The 22,243-nt window shown below is 44.5% G+C and overlaps 1 protein-coding gene and 1 pseudogene across 1 annotated transcript in view; both read right to left on the reverse strand.

Moving 5' to 3' along the window:
- The window catches only part of LOC142589817 (uncharacterized), a 228,045-nt gene that overhangs the window by 188,925 nt on the left and 16,877 nt on the right, over nt 1–22,243 (reverse strand). The gene's annotated exons all lie outside the window — the stretch shown is intronic.
- LOC142574402 (uncharacterized) lies at nt 20,435–22,162 on the reverse strand (annotated as a pseudogene).

Genomic DNA, 22,243 nt, shown 5'->3' on the forward strand with positions numbered 1-22,243 from the left:
AAAAAAGTGCCGGTTCGGCGAACGTCAAACACTGGTCCTGGGACACTTAGTCGACAAGGATGGCGTCAGACCCGATCCTCGTAAGATTGAAGCAGTGAGCTCGTTCAAGCCACCGCAGTCAGCACGAGAACTCCGCTCATTCATTGGCCTATGTTCGTATTTTCGTCGTTTTGTTCCCCGGTTTGCCGACATCGTTTACCCGTTGACAAGTATTTTGCGACAAAATGCATCCTTCCATTGGACACCAGAGTGTGACAAATCATTCTCTCAACTGAAGTTTATACTAACGTCAGCACCCCTCTTGCGTCACTTCGATCCATCTTGCCCGACTGAAGTTCACTCTGATGCTAGTGGAATCGGGATAGGAGCGGTGCTTGTACAACGTCACAGTGGCGCAGAGCATGTTGTCGCATATGCCAGCCGTTGTCTGAGCAAATCTGAACGCAATTATATGGTTACGGAACAGGAATGCCTGGCAGCTGTTTTCGCCGTACAAAAGTTTCAATGTTATCTTTACGGTAGACCATTCAAGATTATCACCGACCATCATTCTTTATGCTGGCTGGTCGGTTTGCGTGATCCCTCTGGTCGCCTCGCACGTTGGGCGCTGCGCCTTCAGGAATACGGCTTTGTGGTATCGTACAAGAGTGGCCGTCGTCACGCTGACGCAGACTGCCTCTCTCGGATTCCTCTTGCGACTACCGACTGCGATGCTGAGAATTTTGACGACTGTCTCGCTGCTGTTACTCCTACGTTCCCTGACGCGGCAGACTTTGAGCGAGAACAACGGGATCCCTTGATCCCGTTGTTCCCTTGATCCGCTTTTCGTCGCCGCCCGTACTTCTAAAGGCAGCGGTCGCTTTAGTTTCCGTGATAAATTGCTGTACAAAACTAATTACTCCGGGCATGGAGCGCGTTTTCTGCTTGTTGTCCCCGAGAGCCTTCGCTCCGACGTTCTATGCGCCATGCATGACGATGTGACATCCGGCCATTTCGGTTTCGTACGAACGCTACACCGCACGCAGGAGCGCTTTTACTGGCCCAAGATGTACGAAACAACCAAGCGCTATGTCGCTAGTTGTGAAACGTGCTAACGTCACAAGCGACCGACCACCGCAGCCCCGGGTCCCCTTCGGCCATTGACACCGCCCAGTACGCCGTTCGAGCAAGTAGGCATTGACCTTTTGGGTCCATTCCCGCTATCTAACAACAAGAACCGTTGGATAATTGTCTGCGTAGACCATCTTACACGGTATGCAGAAACTGCTGCCATACCGTCTTCCACCGCCGCTTGCGTGGCGGTCTTCCTGTTGCGTTCCGTGGTCCTTCGTCATGGCCCACCACATGTCATCATCAGCGACCGTAATCGCCAGTTCACGGCTGATGCCATTGAAGAGTTACTTCGTTTGTGCACTTCCCAGTTCCGTCATTCCACGCCGTATCATCCACAGACCATTGGCCTCGTTGAAAGAACGAACAGAACGCTGACCAACATGCTTGCCATGTACGTCTCCTCCAATCATAAGAACTGGGACGACGTGCTGCCCTTCATCACTTACGCATACAACACGGCGAAACACGAAACCACGAACTATAGCCCATTTTATCTCCTCTATGCAAGGTTACCGCGAAGCCCTCTGGACACTTTCTTACCCTTCGTTCTGCACAGTGATGATTCTGTATCGAAGACCTTGTGTCTCGCCGAAGAAGCCCGTCGAATAGCTCGTCTTCGTACTCTGGCCTCGCAAAGTCGTTCGAAAGAGCGATACGACGACCGTCACGTACAAGTATCGTTGGAAAAAGGTGACCTGGTCCTTCTTTGGACACCACAACGCAAGCGTGGATTGTGCCAAAAGTTCTTGTCACAATATTCAGGCCCATTTGTAGTTGTGGACCGCCTGAGCGAACTCACTTACGTAATAGCTCGCCTCCTGTGCAATGGTCGGCGATCAAGCAGAACTCAGCTGACTCATATTGCTCGCCTGAAGCCTTTCTACCCTGCTTGTGCATCCTGACTCGCCCCACGGGCTTCGTCTGCTTGCGGGGAAATGTAACAGATACGAAAGGCACGGACAATAGAAAAGAAGGGAAGACGAAGAAGACGAAGAGTTGGAGAGGCCGAGCTGCGCTGCTATCATGCTACGATCATCACCCATCGCCTGTAAATAAAACCATTTCTTCGCAACTCTTCGTAACAATATATTAGAAATAGGAGAGGACTGAGAACAGAACCTTGGGGTACACCAGGTGTTACGGGAACAAAGTCAGAGATATGGTTATTAACAAGGACGTGTTGGGACCGGTTAGACAAGAATTCCTTGATCCAAATCAGAATGTTGTGGTCCAGGCTTAACTGGCTTAGTTTTAAAAGTAATCGTTGATGTGGCACTTTATCAAACGCTTTTGCGTAATCTAAGAAAATGGCATCAGTTAGTATGTTGGTGTCGAGGTTAACATGAAAGTCATGAATGAAAATGGCCAGTTGGGTCTCGCATGAGAAGCCCTTTCGAAAGCCATGCTGAGATGGATGAAAAAAGTTATTTTTATCGAGAAATGCCATGATATTAGAATAAATGACATGCTCCATGATTTTGCACGGGACGCTTGTTAATAATATGGGGCGGTAATTTAGTGGGGAATCTTTTTTACAAGATTTGTAGACAGGAACAACCTTCCCCATTTTCCAATCATTTGGCAAGTGACCTACAGAGAGTGAATGAGAAAACAAAATACACAGATACGCAGTAATGGTATGTCTGGTGTTCGTTACAGCTTGGAATTGATTTCGTCAACGCCTGTCGATGAAGAAAGCTTAATGTTACTTAAAAAAGATAAAATTCCATCATGAGTTATTGTGATAGCAAGCATAGTAGACAGAGTTCTAGCCAGTGTCGTAAGCAGAGATGTGCTAGGTTCTTTTGTGAAAACTGTGCTAAAAGCAATGTTAAAGGCGTTAGCGCATTTGAGGTCCCCGACGGTTTCTCCCAATTCATTGGTCAGAGTGATGGCGCGATTCAATAGGGTTGATGACCTTCCGAAGTTTTCTCGGGTTATCATTTAACAATTTTGTCAAATCGTTGTTGAAAAATTTGAACTTAGCATATCTCACAGCAATCAGGTAGGCATTCTCGGCAGTATAATACCGCTGCCATGCATTAGACGAGGCTCTCACTTTAGCAGCACGAAAAAGTCGCTTTTTTCTGCCTTCTAATGTTTTTAGTGTCTTAGTGAACCATGGCTTTTGATGGTTTTCACGGAAAGTAATTTTAGGAATGAATTTGTTGGCCAAGTCCTGTATTTTGTATTTGAATACCTCCCAGCTCTCCTGGAGAGGAATGCTGTAAAATTGGGCTTCAAATAAAGGGAAAAAAATTTTAAGCTTGTTGTTAATTGCGTCATAGTTACCTTTTTCATTAGAAGGATTGTTTTTTTACGTTTTTCGTGCCGTTCAAGGCAGAACGAAAACTCGGCGTGGATAACTTTGTGATCACTAATTTCTTGAAGGTAAGTTATGCGTGATAAGCTCTCAGGATTCGTAGTTAGTATAAGATCCAAGATGGTTGGCACTGACACCAGCAACACGCGTTGGTTCCCTTACTGAGTAAAATTGGTATTCAAACATACTTCTATAAAATCCTTCAAACTCTGGGGTTCGCACTTGAGGGAGCTAGTTTCAGCCAGTCGATACCGGGATAATTGAAATCTCCGAATAGCAATACATGTGAATTTGTGCAGTACCGAGATCACTCAGAATATTGTTCAGCTCACTTGAAAAGTTAGGTGAAGTATGCGGGGCCCTGTAGCAAACACCAAGCAAAACGGATTGCGCCGATGCGCGAAAAATTAACGATAACATTTCTAGATCAGAGACGATGTCTAATGGTGTGCACGATAAATTAGGGCCCACAGCAATCAAGACACCGCCCCCTCAAGTGCATCTGCGGTCATTTCTGAAAACTTGGAAACCTGCCAAGTCAGCAAGTACTTCTGTATCAGTGACATCAGGGGTAAGCCACGTTTCAGTTAGTATAAGTATGCTGCTGTTTGAACAAATCATGATGTTAGACACGAGTTCACGCTTAGGTAGGAAACTGCGAATATTTGTGAATATGACAGATAATGAAAGATTTCTTGGCACAGTTTGGGGGCGGGTAATCGCATTTTTCCAGGCGGACGATTGCTATAACACTTCTCTTACAGTTTCAGATACGCTATCAAACACGTGGCTCTTCGGTCCAATGTGCAGGGTTTTGTAGTGCAGATTAAATGGGGGCAGATTGCATTCTGGCAAATGCAACGAGCTGGCTGCGAGCAATTCGAACTGCATGAGAAAAATCTTCGACAATACTATAATTGGTACCTTTTAGTTTCCGGGCGCTCGACAGGACAGTTTCTTTTGTTTTGAAAAATGTGAATATTTGTGATAAAATGAGATTTTTGCTAGCAGTCTTCCATTTAGTGTTTGGCAGTATAGTTATGTAGCAGTTTTTCCTTTCATACTACAAACTGCTAAATTTTTTTTTTCAGTGGGCACCTTTACATTTGTTTAGGGAAAATTGATTAAAAATTGATTAAAGGTTGTTTCATATTGAACAGAAATTATGTTTGTCAAACTAGCAATAATGATTAACATCAATTTAGTTAACTCTGCTGAACCTGCTACACATATGCACTCAAATTAAGTCAACATGTCAGATAGTGCACCAGCCTTTCGTGCCCAACTGCCAAGAAGAAACATTTTCAGACCGTGGCTAGCGGATCAAATGCCTAAAATTTACAAAGGATGGCTATTATACGCTCTCCCAGAAACGTATGAAGAGCAGGATGGCGACACGTACAAGTCCTTTAGCAGCTTTCTATTTATTTTTCCACAACTTTTGAACTTCTTTCCGGGAACCATTTATTGAGCCTTTCAGAGCACAGCTCTTAGGCACCCGTTCATGTGGTGAGCGTCGGTGTCGGCGTCCCTCGTAACTCAGCAAACGAGCATAGTGAAAGATGAAAGAGTGAATGTGAAGCACAGCAGGGGATGAAAGACAGCCACAGTGAAGAGAAAGCAAGGAGCAAAGCGGAGGAGGAGGGTATGGCAAAAGCGTAAGAAGTGTAGTACCATGCAAGACGGGCTCTGCGACGACAATGACTACGAGATGGCGCCAGAGTAGTGCGTGTCATCTGTGCACCGATGATGGACCCGATACCATATATGGGAACACAGCACTGCATGAGCGGAGGTCTGTCTGCGGCGAACTGCTGTGAATCGCACCCACACATTCCCCACATGATGACTCTCGCGATCTCCCAATTAGAAAGGCAGTCGCGCCACACTTCGCTCCGTTTGCAATGTGCTGCATGAGACATATTCTCCATGCCAGCCAACATATTGCTAAACGAAAACACATATAGAGCTGCGCTCAAAGTTCACATTAGGGAGTATTGTAACCATTGGTGAATTTTTTGGTAGGTTAGTCATACAGTAGCCATTCTTTTTTGGAAAGCTTGTTTGCAAACAGGATATCAAGTTGTCAAAAGGCTATCCGTGCATTCTTTTTATTGAAAATTAGTGATCTTGTGTTTACAACTGATCATTTCTCAATAGGTCTTTTTACACTAGTCAATACAGGTGTGGTATCTAATTATACTGAAGTAAATATTCCTACTGTCAATATACACGGCTGCATTTGACTTTGATATTCGATACTTACTATTCATATTCAAAGAAGTTTACATTCACCCACCTCTAAATGTAGGCAATTATTCAGCTCCTGATGAAAACATGGACAGTCTGCTGCAGATGCTGTATGTGTGCATATGCATGTCATAAGCCAAGACAGCGGTGAATTATTTACACGGTACAAAAAAGTGTGAACAACACAGCAGAGAAAAAGAGGAAGAGACAGGATGAGTGCTGTTATGTAACATGTACAACATAAAGCAACTCACCCAGTTTTCATTCCTAGTGAAGTATTTACTCATAAAACTTTAAATATGAGTAAAGCCTGATGGGCTCCATGGAAATGTGGATGGGTAGAAACAATGCAAATGACGCTGCGACACCCTGTGAGGCACATAAGGGATTATGTTGTACTTCATTTCTTTGGGAGAGAACAGGGGCAGCAATGTCTCCTAGCATGAGACACACATACCTTATATGCACCTACTATATGCACTCTTGACTTTCAAAACACTGTTCGTTCAGTGCTACCAGAAAATATATTTGAGAAGACCTCATGAACACGATGAAAAAAAATATGTTATCCCCCTCACATCCTTTGACTCAATTGACTGTATAGATTATATGCAAAACCTACAAGTACACTTTTTCACACACCTTCTTGATGCAACCAAGACAGCGAACCTTGAGCTAGACTCGTAATTCAAATATCAGCATGCGAGTAAGTGACATAATTCCTGGCACTGTCCATTCCCCCACCATTCAGGGTTTGAAAACATGTCTCAGCTTTAACAGCGCTACTAAGCAGGAAGGCAGCCAACTTGGTTTGAAAAAGTTAGCTTTGTGGAAAAGCCTGCTTATGGACTTTTGCATATTATCTGTTCACATGATCACATGAACATGACCTGTTCTAGTGGAAAAGGTTAGAAATATAGCAGAAACATTAAAAAGAAACTGCAAAAGAACTCTTTATATATACCAACAATTCCTAGCAAAAAATTTTGGTTATACATGATGTCGTGAAGTGCCAATAAGGCAGTGCTATACCACAATTCTTTTCAAAAATGGTTTAGTAATAAAAATGAAATGTTGCAAGACGATGGTGTAAGGAGTTGAGCTACACACCCTGAGGCCGAGGCTCTCCCCCTTTGCCTCAACCAGCATGCACAAAAGGTATCTTTTTCCTGCCTTCTCGTTCAAAGGTGCTGAGAAATCATGTGACATCTACGTCAAAGCTCCCATATGTCTTTTTAGGCACATAAGTACCTCTTTGGCTACCTCCAATGTGTTTTGATAGCAATCGTATGTAACACCTAAGCCGCTTTTTTGCTAATGGCTACACACAATGGTGCCACGCTCCCAAGCAAACTTCACATACTCAGGAATCCTGGCCATACCACTTCTATTTCTATTCAACACTACATATCGACTGCCTTGCAAATGGGTCAAATTTGTGCTGAAAAGGTATTTTATCCTTTTAAACAATAAACAAAATTGAAAGGTAAAAGACTGGATGTAGTAAGATTTGAACTCCTGTGGTCGGCATATTAGCAGACCCCATACAGTCAGTGGCGTAGCTAGGTCGTCTGGCACCCGGGGCCCATAGGCCTTCCGTCACCCCCCCCCTCACCCCTCCAGGTGTAGCCGGCGGAAAGAGGGGTGCCTTCATATGTATAAGGCCCCCCCCCCCCCCCAACTGGCCCCTTCCACCCGGGGCCCCCGGCCCCCCCGTTGCTACGCCACTGCAGTACATGTTAACACCTCGACCATGACCAAGCTTGCATCACCATCAATGGAATGGGGTTATACAGATACATTGTTCAGGGGTGGGACTGCCCAAAGACATTTTGGAGCAATTTTTGGAGCAAGTAAAGTTGCATTTTGGAGCAGCTGGGAGCAGACTAAATTTCATTTTGGACCAATTTAGAGCAGATAAAATTTCATTTTGAAGCCACTTAAAGCAGGCCAATCTAAATTTTGATGGAATACTGGAATATGGCAGCACCACTTCGAAACTACGCCGGAACAAAGAATAAGTTAACACAAGCGCTGTACTGCAACTGTCTTAAGCAATGTCCTAAGCTGAATTTTTAAGCAGATTACCCTGATACTTAATTCAAAAAAATTTAATTATGTGGTTTTACATGCCAGAACCACTTTCTGATTATGAGGCACGCTGTAGTGGACTACCTGGAGTTCTTTAACGCGCACCTAAATTTAAGTACACAGGTGTTTTTGCATTTTGCCCCCATTAAAATGCGGCGGCCGTGGCCAGGATTCAATCCCTCGACCTTGTGCTCAGCAGCCCAACACCATAGCCACTAAATTACCATGGCAGGTATAACCCTGATACTGAAACCGTCTAGCACATGCAAATTTTGGTAACAGTGCCTGTAGATTTTTAATTAGTGGTAGCAACCACAAAAACATGTAGTATTCTGAAATAGCAAGTTCAAAATTTCCACAAGCAACCCAAGACATGTTTTATAAATACACGTTTCTTTAACAGCTCAACAGCATGGATGAAGTGCCTGCACCAACAGGCCATATGGAGAAGTCAGAGTTATATACTACTGTGGTTCACTGAAAGCCATTTCTACATAACAGAAATAGTTTCGCCTTGCCGCAAGCCCTTAAGAACACGGGGCAGTGGAAGCACGCTGCTTCGCTATGGTGTACCAGAATATGAAAGAGTGTGCTGAGCGTTGGCATGGCACATGCTTTCCTGTAAAGCTGAAAACATTGGTGGCACTACAATCAACTAGATCAGGAAGAATACATAATTCCAGCACCAACGCTCATGATGATAGCAGAAAATGTTCTCCAATTATGCAGTCTAGTCGACGCGGTAACATTATTTCTGGGTCTCCTTATGTCACTGCAGTCCAAGAAAGCTGCAATCGACCTGGGCCAGTATAACGTCAAACTATTCCAATCTGTTTTTATTCCAAATGCATCATTAACCCTTTGTGATAGGTCAAAATCGCTCAGGCCTCTCCGATATTATTTTAGAAAAGCTTTTGATCGTGTTGCGCATAACCAATTCATCAAGAAGGTCGATAACCTAGGATTAGATTCTAACACAACCTGTTGTATTGTCAAATTCTTAACGAATCGATATAAATGAGATGTTCTTAAAGAACATACATCTGGAACCATGCATGTATGTCATATAAGGAGTGCTACAAGGGTCAGTTCTGGGACCATTGAGCTTTCTCATTTATATTAATGATATACCTGATAACATAGGTTCTGAAATTAGACTTTTTACTGACGACTGCGTCATTTACAGGCAGATATTAACTTCTGAGGATGTCAGTGGCTTACAAACGGACCTAGTGCAACTCAGGCAGTGGTGTAAGGTCTGGAATATGGAGATAAACATAGAAAAAACAAAGCTTATTACATTGCCTACCCTTACTAATATTCCTCTAAACGTTTACACAATAAACAATACAGGTATAGAGAGAGGGCAAAGTTTCAAGAACTTGGGTGTCTATTTAACCACAGGTATAACTTGGCACACACACACAGGATATATAACCAAGAAGGCATTCAATAATTAGGATTAATCAAACATTGTTTGTATCCTGCCAACTCAGAAACGAAGCTTCACGCTTACACATCTCTCATCTGGTCATTGTTAGAATACACATAGATAATATGGCACCCAGGCACTATTACATTGCAGAACCGCATCGAGTCAGTACAGAATAAGGCGGTAAGATTCATACTTTCCTCATATTCACCATATATGAGCATATCATCCTTAAAATGCAGCATCAACATTTCAGCTCTGAACACCTGATGCAAATATTCGTGTTTAACCTTCTTTCATGTTTTATATTATGGCGAGTCAACATTCGCAACCAATCGCAATAAAGGTGGGATAATGAACCAACCCATATTTGCTCATTCACTTAAGTACCAATGTTCTCCTCTAGTGCAATCCATAAATGAATGGAATGCATTACCAGGAAACATGGTCGCTTGCATTGATGCAGCTAGTTTTCAAAGGGAACTTCTGGAGCATCTCCATGAATAAGGGCTATTTTTGTGTGTATGTGTCTCTTAGAATTAAGTCTTTTTTTTTTTTACTCATTCACATTTAAATTTGTCACTCAACCTTTTTCGAGATTCAGTGTTCCTGTTATTTATACACATTCGAAATTTTGTAATTAGTTCTCTTGTTGTGGATGATTTAAATATGTATAACATCCTGAAAGTGTCATTAAACTTCCTTTATACCACTGTATTTTCCTTTCAGCAACTCATATCTTTCCTTTTATTCTTGTTCGTTCAGGTGTTTCTATATTTAAAACAATGATTTTGTATTTCACCCCACCTTTAAGGTACCTATATAAATAAATAAATAAATAAACAAACAAACAAACAAGCAAACAAACATAGGCCCAAAAGCAGATTGGAATAGTTTTACATTATACTGGCCATGAGGACAAAGATGCCTGCCTGCTGAACCTGCTGCAGCGCACACCTCCATAATGCAGGATTCTTTCGCATTCTATGAAATCAAAGCTTTGGTAAGCACTTCATTTTCACAATGTAATTAATGCTACACCTTTGTATGTAAGCAGACGTACTATCACAAACAAATGAAATGTGACTAAGAAATCACAAAGTAGCACACTTTTCTCAAGTAATAACTCATTAGCATGACCTCTCATCACTAATTATCTGCTTGACAAAGGTGGCATAGGCCTCATGTTATGTCTACATTACATATTGGTGAAAACAGATAGGAAAGAATGTGTTCTAGTTAGCCCCAACTTGTTTAACCACCATATAGCCACATAATTTATCCTTCTTTTTAGCTATCTGTTGATGAGGTTGTTTCACTCAGACTACAACGCATTATTTCATTTCCAGTTTAGGTGAAACTGAGAACATGCATAACAGTGGCTTAATTCAGACTTTGAAACGTACACATGGCACTACTCCTTGCTTAGAAACTAGCTACCAGTCAACGTCCAATCTTTCAGACTCCTCAGTGGCCGCAAAAACATCCAAAAAAATCAACACATGCCCTTTACTGCCCCAAAAGCTCAAGTTGTCACAGGCACGATCGAAATAGCTCTGAAGGCCTGTCAGTACACTTAGACGCATCGTAGCTCATACTTCAACAGGAGATGGCGGGTGCCTGCATGTATAATTAAGGAACATGTACAATGTCCTGTCACAGTTGCACTGCAACACATTGCATACTAACACTTCTATTCGGCGATGCTGACTTTCAAAAACCAGCATTATGCAATGTGGCATGCTTTCTGCACTTTGAAGCCATCAGTCAGGATTACAAAGGTGGATTCGACTCCATTGCTGACAGCAGCAAATTCTTTCAATAATAATAATGGCACTGAAAAGCGAGAACCTCGGCAGCAAATGTCTGGAGCAGCTAGGCCTAGCGTTCCCGCAGGGGTGCAGGGGTTCGAGGCTGTGATATAATGAAAATGGCAGAGACTTCGATTAATGCTGTTTCGGACCTGCATTCATGGCTAAAAAGTTGGGAAAATCAGACGGCGTAATGTTTGGCATCCGAAATTCCAGATGTTCTTAAACATTGACTCTATGGAGTATGCGGCAGTTCTGCGAAGGCGTCTGAATTATCAGGCAGGCCCAAAAATCGGTTGTTGACTGTAATTACACATCAAAGGCGTTCGTTAAGGCATGCATTTATATTCATGCCAACAGTACCAGAGCAAAACCAGAGGCCACAGTGGCAACAAGATAAGCACTGGATGTGAGGGAAAAATAGAAAAAGCTCTAGTTCACTCGCAGTGCCCTCAGTCTACTTTTCGTTGTTTTTGCGCATCAGCTAAGTAGCGCCGCACCGCTTGGCCCACTCAACAATATTCTAGTACAATTTAAATACAGCCACCTTGGCCGTACCGGCAGCACCAATGACAGCCGGAAGTGACTGCGCACGCGCCGGCCGCTTGGCGGAGGCGCCATAAGTCCAGTGTTACAAGCGCAAAAATTACGAGAAACTTTGTGGAAGGTTCCGTCACACGGTGTACGGAATGTCATTGGCTGCACGCTTTTTCGGAGAACAAATTCACTTGCTGTTCGCGGCCACTGCCGGAGCACACATGCCGAAGCCATTCTGGTGCAGCGTGGCGCAATTTCGGTCAATTTTCTGTTTGGTGCACTTTGGCGAAGGAATTGGCATTTGTATCAAAATGCCGCAATTGGTGCAGGAGTCCCGCCCCTGAATGTTGCAAATGTCATCTAAACACTGTGGCACCATATTCGTGAGAGAAAAATTATCAGCGTGTGCACCTCAGATGACATATGAAGGTGCGCTGTGGCTATTGGCACGCCGTGATACTGAAGCACAAGCTTCTCATGACAAAAAAATGTGGCCATAACAAAAACAAAAAGAGCCAAAACAAAGTGCAGCTGTTGTACACAAGACTCCTGAGGATAGGACACTAGCTCCAAGCTGGAACCCATACCACTAAAATATAACATCATGCTAGAAAACTACGGGCTCAAGCGACAAGCCTACCCGCCCGAAACGAGTCTTTCACATGGAAAAAAGCCATGGCATAACAATATCTTCAAACAAAATCATTCACCCACTTCAGGCTATGCCCCGACACTCCCTCCCCCCCCCCCTTACTCTTACAAACGGCCACACTGTGAAGAATGCAACTCACTCTAACACAAGTCTGATTGTATGGTATGGTTTTGCAGAATATAGAGTACCCGAAGTGCAAATTTGAGTGATGATTGCAGTTGCTATTCGATATTTCTCGTCAAGAAGTTTTACGAAAGCAAGCAGCTATAGAGTTTGTCAGCGTGCCGCACTACCATCCTAGAAACCGAGCATGTGCACATGGGAAATATATTTTAATATTACATGCATGGTGTTCTGCCATTAATCGATGAAGATTTACCAATAATGCATACAGGCGAGCCTTAAATGTATAAACACAGACCACACGACTTATTCATTATGCTTAGAATGCCAGAAAGCTGAGCTAGTTGGTAAGGATTAATTATGCAAAAAGACGTGAGGCGTGCAGACAGGACACACGAGTAGAGAAGTGGACAACACGAGCGCCGACTATCAACTGAAGGGAGCACTGAGGCGAAAAAAGAAAGAAGACACAAAGCTCATCTGCGCAAGCTCAGGAATAGTATCACCACGTGTCAGTCGAGTACACGTGCCGGTCTATGTGAGAGATAACTGTTAAGGCACTTAATCTCTTCCTTGTGTAAAGTAATCAAAAGCTGACTCACGCACGCACTTCCACCATTATAGATATGCCATGCCTCTACCATAGGACGCGTATCTTCCTTCTTATGCCTGTACAATATTGTGCATTCATCTAACTCTGGCGTGCAGTTACAATCTTGGCAATGTAGTGAAAGATTAGAAGGCGATCGGTTAACAACCTTTTATGTTCCATTAGCCTCTGATTGATACACCACCCCGTTTGCCCTACGTAGAACTGGCCACAACTAAGGGGAATTTTATAAACCACAAAATGCATGCACAAAATGAGCGCCAGTGTTAATGCGCAGGTCAGCCGCCTATTAGAAGCAGGCTATCCTAGTATAGCAGTGGCCACTGTGGCTGAGCGCCTAAAGGATTCGGTTTTGAGGGGGACGAACGTGATTACTGAAAGCAGTAATAGCAGAAAAAGAGTAGTGGCTATTCCGTACATTTATTCAGTGTCACACAAGCTTAAAAAATTGCGAGTAGACATGATGTGAATGTTGCTTTTACTGCTCCCAATAAGCTAGGTAAGATATGCGCTGCCGTGCAGAGGAAAAAGGAGCAGGTAAAAGGCAAAAAAAGAACAGATATTTGTCCAGTGAAGCAGAATAAGAACGACAGGTTTACTGACTGTCGTATGGGTGTGGTTTATAAAAGTCCCCTTAGTTGTGGCCAGTTCTACGTAGGGCAAACGGGGCGGTGTATCAATCAGAGGCTAATGGAACATAAAAGGTCGTTAACCGGTGGATCGCCTTCTAATCTTTCCCTACATTGTCAAGATTGTAACTGCACGCCAGAGTCAGATGAATGCGCGATATTGTACAGACATAAGAATGAAGATATGCGTCTTATGGTAGAGGCATGGCATACCTATAATGGTGGAAGTGCGTGCGTGAGTCAGCCTTCGATTACTTTACACAAGGAAGAGATTAAGTGCGTTAACAGTTATCTCTCACGTAGACAGGCACGTGTACCCGACAGACACGTGGTGATACCATTCCTGAGCTTGCGCAGATGAGTTTTGCGTCTTTCTTTTTTCGCCTCAGCACTCCCTTCAGTTGGTAGTCGGCGTTTGTGTTGTCCACTTCTCTACTCTTGTGTCCTGTCTGCACGCCTCACATCTTTTTTGCATAATGTATTCGTTATGATTCAGCTGAGTGTGCAGCTTTCCTTCCCGACTGCACCATAAAGAGAGGGCCAGTTCAAATCATCTTAATCTGGTTCGTATAATACGCAAATGCGGAAGACTTATATAAAACATTTGTAATGCATTCTATAGCACAAAGGACTCCTTTTCCTGCGGCCATGTTTCAATGAGCTGCCAAACACACCCATACTCCGAAGATGCCAACGCTCAAACAAATTGCTTCAGTTTGGCTTCTAGGGCTATATGGTAGACAAAACATGGCTGTGTGGTTGTCACTGAACACAAACATCCTGCAAAATTTAGCAACTAGATTAGAAGTTAGTGTTTTGGCACAAGTTGGCACAGCTTGGTCGTTTGGCGCAAGATAGAACAATTGGCGCAGCACTTCCATCCCTGGACATGACCATACTCTGTACAAAAGCAAAGCGTGCTACTTGGCCGGAAGCATAAGCTTCAAAAACTACTGCGATATGCCACCATTCTGCGAAAGTCTCGAACATTGTGGTTTGAGCATTACGACTGGCATCAGTCACACAAGAGCTATAAAATTACATTATCTATGTTGCCCACAGCCAAAAAAGAAAAGAAAGCAACGCTTGAAAGGTGGAACTCACTGCGAACCGTTATCTGCAATCAGCAACACGTAGACAAATAACTGCCAAACGTGGCCGCATCACGGTTTTCTGATAATGGCGAAGTAATCGCTGACCCATTGCAACATTGCGTGGCGGCAGTGCATGGTGCAACGTTCCCACGGACTCGGACCGCATCAATATCGACAGTGCCAACGGAAACGGTTTAGCGGTCATTGATCCCATGGTGGAAGGATGTAGACAGTCATTCCAATTCGTTGAAATAGCCGTAACGCACATGGTGCTGTGCAAAGACTAGAGTGCTATCATTGTGGCATCCGGTATCACACCGGCAAATGCAGTAGTGCATGCCCTGCACCATACCATTTATGCTGTACGCCTCCTCCCTGGAGGTGTGCCTTGAAAGCAAGTGACCTTCTTAGTGGTTTCCGAAATCTTAGTGCAGCGGTCGCTCGCTTATCTCGAAGGATATATGGTCATCGTGGTTGGACTGGACTAAGACGCACACTGCCATGCACCCAGTTTGGTCACGCTTACAAGCTTCAGTACTTCACATGTGCCCTTTTTTTACTGTGAACGGGTTCAAGCTGGTCAGTATAATAGAACAGCAATTAAAAAACATTCTGTTTTATTTGGAAGCAGTCTAAATAGGCATCGTCGGAAAATCATAAATGCACTGAAATGTGGTCATTAAAACTGATAGATCATCATATCTGGATCAGTATAAGTGAGTCCAACTGTATTCTATTTGCATTCGGAACTTCGAATATTCACCCACCCCAAATATTATGTTTAAGCTTGAACAACCATTCTGAATTCCGTTTCTTCTTATGTGCACCAGACACTGGAACAGGTTTGTACGCAACTTTAAATCTACTCAAAATACTATATCTTAAAGGGGTTTTAAACCTCCCCTTGGGCTTCGCTCCACTCCACCAAAGCCTTCACAGTGCAAAACATTAAAGAAGGAGTGGAAGCACCGCAAATGTGGTGTTTGATTGCCAATCAATCTGCTTCTGCTGATCGCACTGAAGTACTTCTTGCGGCAATGTATTTCTGAAATAGCATATTTTAACTTCAAATGGATTTCTCCACTTCGATAAAAGCTGGTTCAGGACCTCTAAGTTCTGCTCAAAGTGACTTGGTTACTTAATACTGAGTTGGTAATAATTTGACAACTTAGTATGTTTGCTTAAGTTAAACATTTTTCAGACTGAGTTGGTAATAATTTGACAACTTAGTATGTTTGCTTAAGTTAAACATTTTTCAGACTATCTTGAACTTATATTTAAAATACAGCCTTCATTTCTGTCATGTGCGGTATCAGCGCGCAATGAAATCATTGTGGGGAATGCGCCATGTGCAGATGGCCAGTCCCGCCCATTTTGTCTGCATCACAACCATTCAGGGCAGCAGGCTTGGTAAGTAAACAAATAAAAATGAAAAAAAAGTGCGGGTCTCAAGCTTGAAAAGCAAAAAGTAAAGAAACCGACCGCAACAAACCGAATCGCCACAACTGCGCAATCACCACTTTTTATGGGTCAAAATCAGAAAAAAAAAATACACAAGGCAAACAAAAAAGGATAAACAGTGCAGGCATCAATACGTTAAAACCAATAGCAACATCATGCCCTGACCTTACCTTCGTGCGCAATACTGGCCCAGTCGTTGCGCACGGGCCTTTAGAGGAGGCTATGAGTGCTCTCGTCCGCCCAAACGAGAGCACTCATAGCCTTAGACCTAAAAGGGGCATTCGATAATGTTGAACATGACCTCATCCTTCGCAATGTTGCACATTCACACTGTGGAATTCGTATGTACAACTATATCTGCGCATTTCTTCGAGATCGCACAGCCACCGTAGGAATGGGACCGCATCGATCCGGTACGATTCGCCTTGTAGGACGTGGGACACCCCAGGGCTCAGTTCTTTCCCCTACTTTATTCAATATTGCGCTCGCAGGGCTCCCCCGACTACTCGACCAGATCTCTGATGTCGCCCACGCTATTTATGCGGACGACATTACTATCTGGTCGACTCGTGGTTCCGACGGAGCCATCCAGGACCGACTGCAGCAAGCAGTTGATACAGTTTCCGAGTACGCGAGAAAATGCGGCTTAAGATGTGCTCCGGAAAAGTCGGAGCTCATAATCATTCACCCCCGGAGCCGTTCCTCTACTCCCCCTATCACTGTGCACGTGGATGGCACACCGATACCACAGGTTAATCCTGCTCGTATCCTCGGCCTACACATCCAAGCGGATGGCAGGTCAAACTACACTGTTTCCCTTCTATCCAGACAGATTGAGCAAATTCTGGCCATGATCCGGAGGGTCTCCAACAGGCGCTCGGGCCTTCGAGAAGAGGACCTGCTGCGCTTGGTGGAGGCATGCGTGATCAGCCGCCTTACATACCATCTCCCATTTCAGCGGTTGACCCAAGCGCAACAACTTCGTATAGACGCAATGATTCGCAAAGCGACGAAGCTGGCCCATGGCCTCCCGAACTATACTTCCACACACCGTCTCCTTAACTTAGGGACACATAACACACTAGGCGAGCTGCTAGAGACACATTGGGTCAGCCATCACCAGCGCCTCCTACTCACTCCTACTGGCCGCCATCTTCTTACACGCCTAGGATACTCTGTCCCACCCCTTGAGTCTGAAACCCGTCGAACGATCTTGTCGTCAGCGATTCGCCAAGCACTAAGTATTCATCCATTGCCACGTAATATGCACCCCGAGCATGACAAAGGGCGGCGCAAAGCCTGTGTACGATACATTGGCCGCATGCTTGCAAACATCCCGGAAACACATCACGCACTCAAGAGGGCTATACCTCGGTAGTTTTGGATGGCACCGAATCCCTGAGAGACTCTGCTGCAATGCACGGAACAAATGCCGCTTACGGAGAAATTCTCGGTGTTGCTCTTGCAATTCGATACGCCATCCGTGTTCCTGAGGAAGTGTATATATTGACGGACTCGCAACAGGCATGCCGGGCGTTCCTATCAGGACATGGCATCCCGAGAGCGGCGCACCAAATTCTCAAACAGATCCCGCAAAATACACTAAACACACCTCCCCGCATCCACTTACTCTGGACCCCTGGTCATACCTCGCTGCCAGGTAACGAACGTGCACATGCGGTTGCCCGAAAAATTTCCCTCCGGGCGACTCGGCGTGGTGAGGCGACTAGTTCAGAGTGGGGGGATCCCTTGCTCCGTTATAAAGACATACTCCGTCATTATACACGCATTCGTCGCACCCACGCCGCACCACCGCCGTCCTTCTCGCGGGAGGAAGCAGTGGCATTACGCCAGTTACAAACCGCAACTTTTCCTAATCTTGTCTCTCTCAATAAATTCTACCCACACTGTTATCCAGATCGTTGCCCTGGCTGTGGCAGCTCGCCCACAATCTTCCACGTCACGATTGAGTGCACTGCAAACCTTTTTCCTCCCTTGCCAACTCTCCTTTACCCCCTACGCAACAAAGAGCTGTGGGACGATGCCCTCCGCGACGGACCTCCCGAGGTCCTCCGAGCAGCGATACAACGGGCTCGAAACATCGCCGAAATCATCTTAGGGACCCTGGACTGAGGGTTCCTCCCACACTGCTCTCACCATTCAGATATTATTAATAAAGATGTTTTACTCTCTCACCGGTAGGGCTTACCCTGCCTCTAGAAAATATAACTCATTTTGTGATAAGTCCACTGACAGCACACTAATGCAAGTTTCAAGTCAGTGGCCTTGTATTCTTGTAGCAAGTTATCTTGTATCTTTCAAGCAACAAAAACCTTTTTTTTTAGTATTTGGTACTCGATCTCAAGTACATTTCTGAATTTGCAATTTATTACTCAACTCAATTACTTTTTCGTGTGGTACTATTTAGTTACTTATCATAAATACAGTAACCTCTCGTTAATATGAACACCACATTAACAACCTTTTCAGATTTACAATTTTTTTTTTAATCCCCGCCAAAATGCCTATATTTTCAATGTAAAAAACTTTCAGTACTACAAATTTCAGATTACTGAATATTTCACAATAACGTACGCAATTTAATGCCATAATTACCAAGATGCTTCGTTATTACGAAGTTCCATGGAAATTTCGGTACCGAATCCCTGAGGCTTACACCTAGCATCATCTGCAGCAGCAGGAGCCATGTGCTGGGGAACCCGTTTCAATGGGTACAGCTCCAGCAGCATCAACATCAGCGTGAGCGTCGCGTATGGTCCTGTTCGGCCTCTCCTACAACGTCGTAAGCCTGGCGTCCCCACGTTGATAGCGATCGGCAGGAGCTGCGAAGTTATCGGTGCTATCATTGTGTTGTGCATTCGCTATGCTGACAATTTCTCCTGGCCCCCACATTAAAAAGAAGCGATGCCAGTTTTCACTCAAAGAAAAAGTGGACATTTTGACGCAGCTGAATGTTGGAAGAAAGCAAGTCTATGCAGGGATCGTGATATTCACCTGTCAACAATGGCAACGATGCTCAAGGATCAGGAAAAGATCATGAAATTGCATCGAGAGTCACAGCTGGCTCCTTCAAGAAAATCCATGTGGCTTGGCAACTACCAGAACGTTGACAACGCCATCCTCATGTGGTTTAAGGATGCCAGGCAAAACAATGTGCCCTTGTCAAGCCTGATTATTCAAGAGAAGGCACTACAGTTCGTGGCTGCCTTGGACATCTCCGGTTTCGATGCAAGTGCCGGATGGCCTTACCGCTTCCGGCAAAGGAATGGCATTGCGTGGCAGGTTGCTTGTGGCGAAGAAAAGGCAGCAGATGCCGAGAGTGCGGTTGACTGGTGGAACGAGCGCTTTCAAGAGATCGAGTCTTTCTCTCCAGACGACGTTTTCAACGGCGACGAAACGGCGTTCTTTTATCAGTTGTTGCCTAATAAAACAATGAACTTCAAAGGTGACAGGTGCAAGGGCGGAAAGAAATCACGTCTCCGCGTATCAGTTCTGTTCTGCTGCAACTCCGCGGGCACGGAAAAACTGAAGCTGCTAGTTATTGACAAGTCTGCTAAGCCGCGCTGCTTGAAAAACGTCTCGTTGCCTTGCGACTACAGAGCCAACAAAAAAATGTGGATGACACGAGAATTGTGCACTCAGTGGCTGCTGCAGCTCGACGAAACAAAGAAGAAGAAACATGGTGTCTACAAAATTACTTAATAGATATGCCCTGAATTTTCCAGGTTTTCCCTGATGATGCCAATAAAAATTCCCTGAACTTTAAAAGAGAAGGTCTGAGAGTCGAACAGAGGCACAATTCACATAGATGACTCCACTCACAAAACAGTTTATTGCAGCGTCAAAGCGAGAGTACAAGCACATTTATTCACTTTAAAGCGTCAATTTCCTGCTGGAGAAGAGAAGCCTCATTCTGTGCTTCAGTAATGAGCCTTTGCTTCTTTTGTTGGAGTTCCTTGATGCGGGTGGCCGGCCTTTTCCTGTTTCGTTCAGCCTCAGATGCATCCAGCCTGTCTTGCTTCTTTTTCTTGAGCTCCTCCTTCCACCGAATACTTGCGCCATGCACCATTTCCACCATACTGTCTGTAATGTCAACACTGGCTACACCACCTGCTGCTGAAACTCCATCATACGCTATTCTCTGCGCAATCGGATTCTTCGTTCAGGTTCTCTATGAGGCATTCTTTATTTACAGAAAAACCTATTTCGACAGCAGCATTGCCATGGGACATGGTGAGGATGATCTTGACAAAGATAAGCAACTCCTTAAGGTTCCGTGAGCACAGCTCAAACCGCAAGGTGTCCACCAGTCCCCTGTGCCGTCCTATCAAAGTTCTTCAGAAGTAGCTGTGCAGAGCTCAGCGAACAGACTTGCACATAGGATCGGTGCGCCCGTTCTGTTTCTAAGCCGGGCAGCCACTTGTGCTGTGTGAGTATTTCCAGCGCAATCGCTAGTCGTTTTTTGCCAACCTCCACTGACAAGGTGCAGACCAGATCCAAGCAACTCACTCCTGTTGTTAGCCTGTATTTTAGAGGCGACCTTTCCATAATCTTCTGCGAGCACACCTTCAAAAAAGAAATGGACTCCTTCTTGAAAGTAAGCAATGCAAGTCGAGATGGTTTTGCAGCTTTCCGAAGTTCACTCTTGGCAGCAAAAACAAGATCAAAAGTATTGGCAAAACTGATGTTCTCAGGCTTCTGCAAATCTATTTTAAGTAACTTGAACGGTGTGTCAGCAGCGCACAAAATTTCTTGTTCAATGATCCTTCTTAACAGCAATCGTAAGACAGCTTCCAATGCTGCGGCAATGAATGGGACCATTGGTTTGTCCGTTTGAAATTCGGTCAGGAATGGCTTCAATTCCTCAGCAAGTGATAGCATGAAAGCCAGTTTCGCCGGCAGCATCGTGTCAGCTGCTAGCGTCTCAACTGTGGTGTAGCTGGTGTACTTTGGCTTGTTCTTGTCGTTAGCTGAACACTCCACATATTTTATTAAGTGTGGCAGTACTTGAAGAGCTCTTGAAACCACCATGCTGCTTTCAAGCCATCGAACCGCACAGAATTTGAGCGGAAACAATGTGTTTGCTGTGACGCGAATGTAATCAGCACAGCGCGCTGGAACACACTTGAAAAGGTTATAAATACTCTGCAGAAATACTACCAAATTCCAGCCAGTTGCTGCATGGCCTGTTTTGAAGGCACCATGAACCACATGCAGGCCACAGCTTCCAATTTTCAGGATTTGTCGACCGTCATAAAAATTGAGTTCTTCCTTAAGGGATCTAAGAAACTTGAAGTTTACATTTGGTCCATCCACTGACACTTGCAATATCTTGTGCTTTATGTCCTCGGTGGCTTTCTTGAAAGCAAGTGTCAGGTCTTCAGAACAGGTGTGGCCGAGAAAACATGAAGTCAGGTATCGAGTTTTTACAGTAGCGTCAGCCAAATTGTAGTACCTGACCAGCACATCCATTTGTTCTTTCTGCGCTACTTTTTTTAGTGATTCATTGAATGCTATAGCTATGTATGATACTTCAGCAAGAGCTGATAGCAGCTTTTTTCGGAAGAATGGCGCGATGTCATGACAGATAGTATATTCGTCTTTGTCTTTTCCTAATTGCATTTTCTTCACAATTTCACAAGACTGGAGCACCAACGAGAAGAGCGCCGCCTATGATGCCACGGAACAGAGGGATGCGTGAGTCATCACAGCATTCATGAACCATATGATCTCAGCTTTTGCAACATATTTCAATAGAAAACCACATACCGTGATCTGTGCAGGAGTTGATGTAGCAGGAGGCATCGATGAGGGGTCTGCTCTCTTCGCCCGTTCATCGACGGTCATCACGGTTGACAGGGCTGCACTGCTTGGTTTGAAGAATGAGAATACACGTGTCTGGGAGCCACTTTCCAGCGCCTTCAAGCTGTTCTTATGCTTTATACTTGCAGCGTGGCTGACACTGCAGTTTTTCCCATGTTGCTCAAGCGAAACGTCTTGCAACACACTGCTCATTGTGCGCTAGTATATACATTGTTGGGCATAGGTGTAATCCAGCTCGCGAAGTCGGATATGTTCGCGTTGGTCAAGTCAGCA

The sequence above is a fragment of the Dermacentor variabilis genome, chromosome 1 (genome assembly GCF_050947875.1).
Source record: "Dermacentor variabilis isolate Ectoservices chromosome 1, ASM5094787v1, whole genome shotgun sequence".
Lineage (NCBI taxonomy): Eukaryota > Metazoa > Arthropoda > Arachnida > Ixodida > Ixodidae > Dermacentor > Dermacentor variabilis.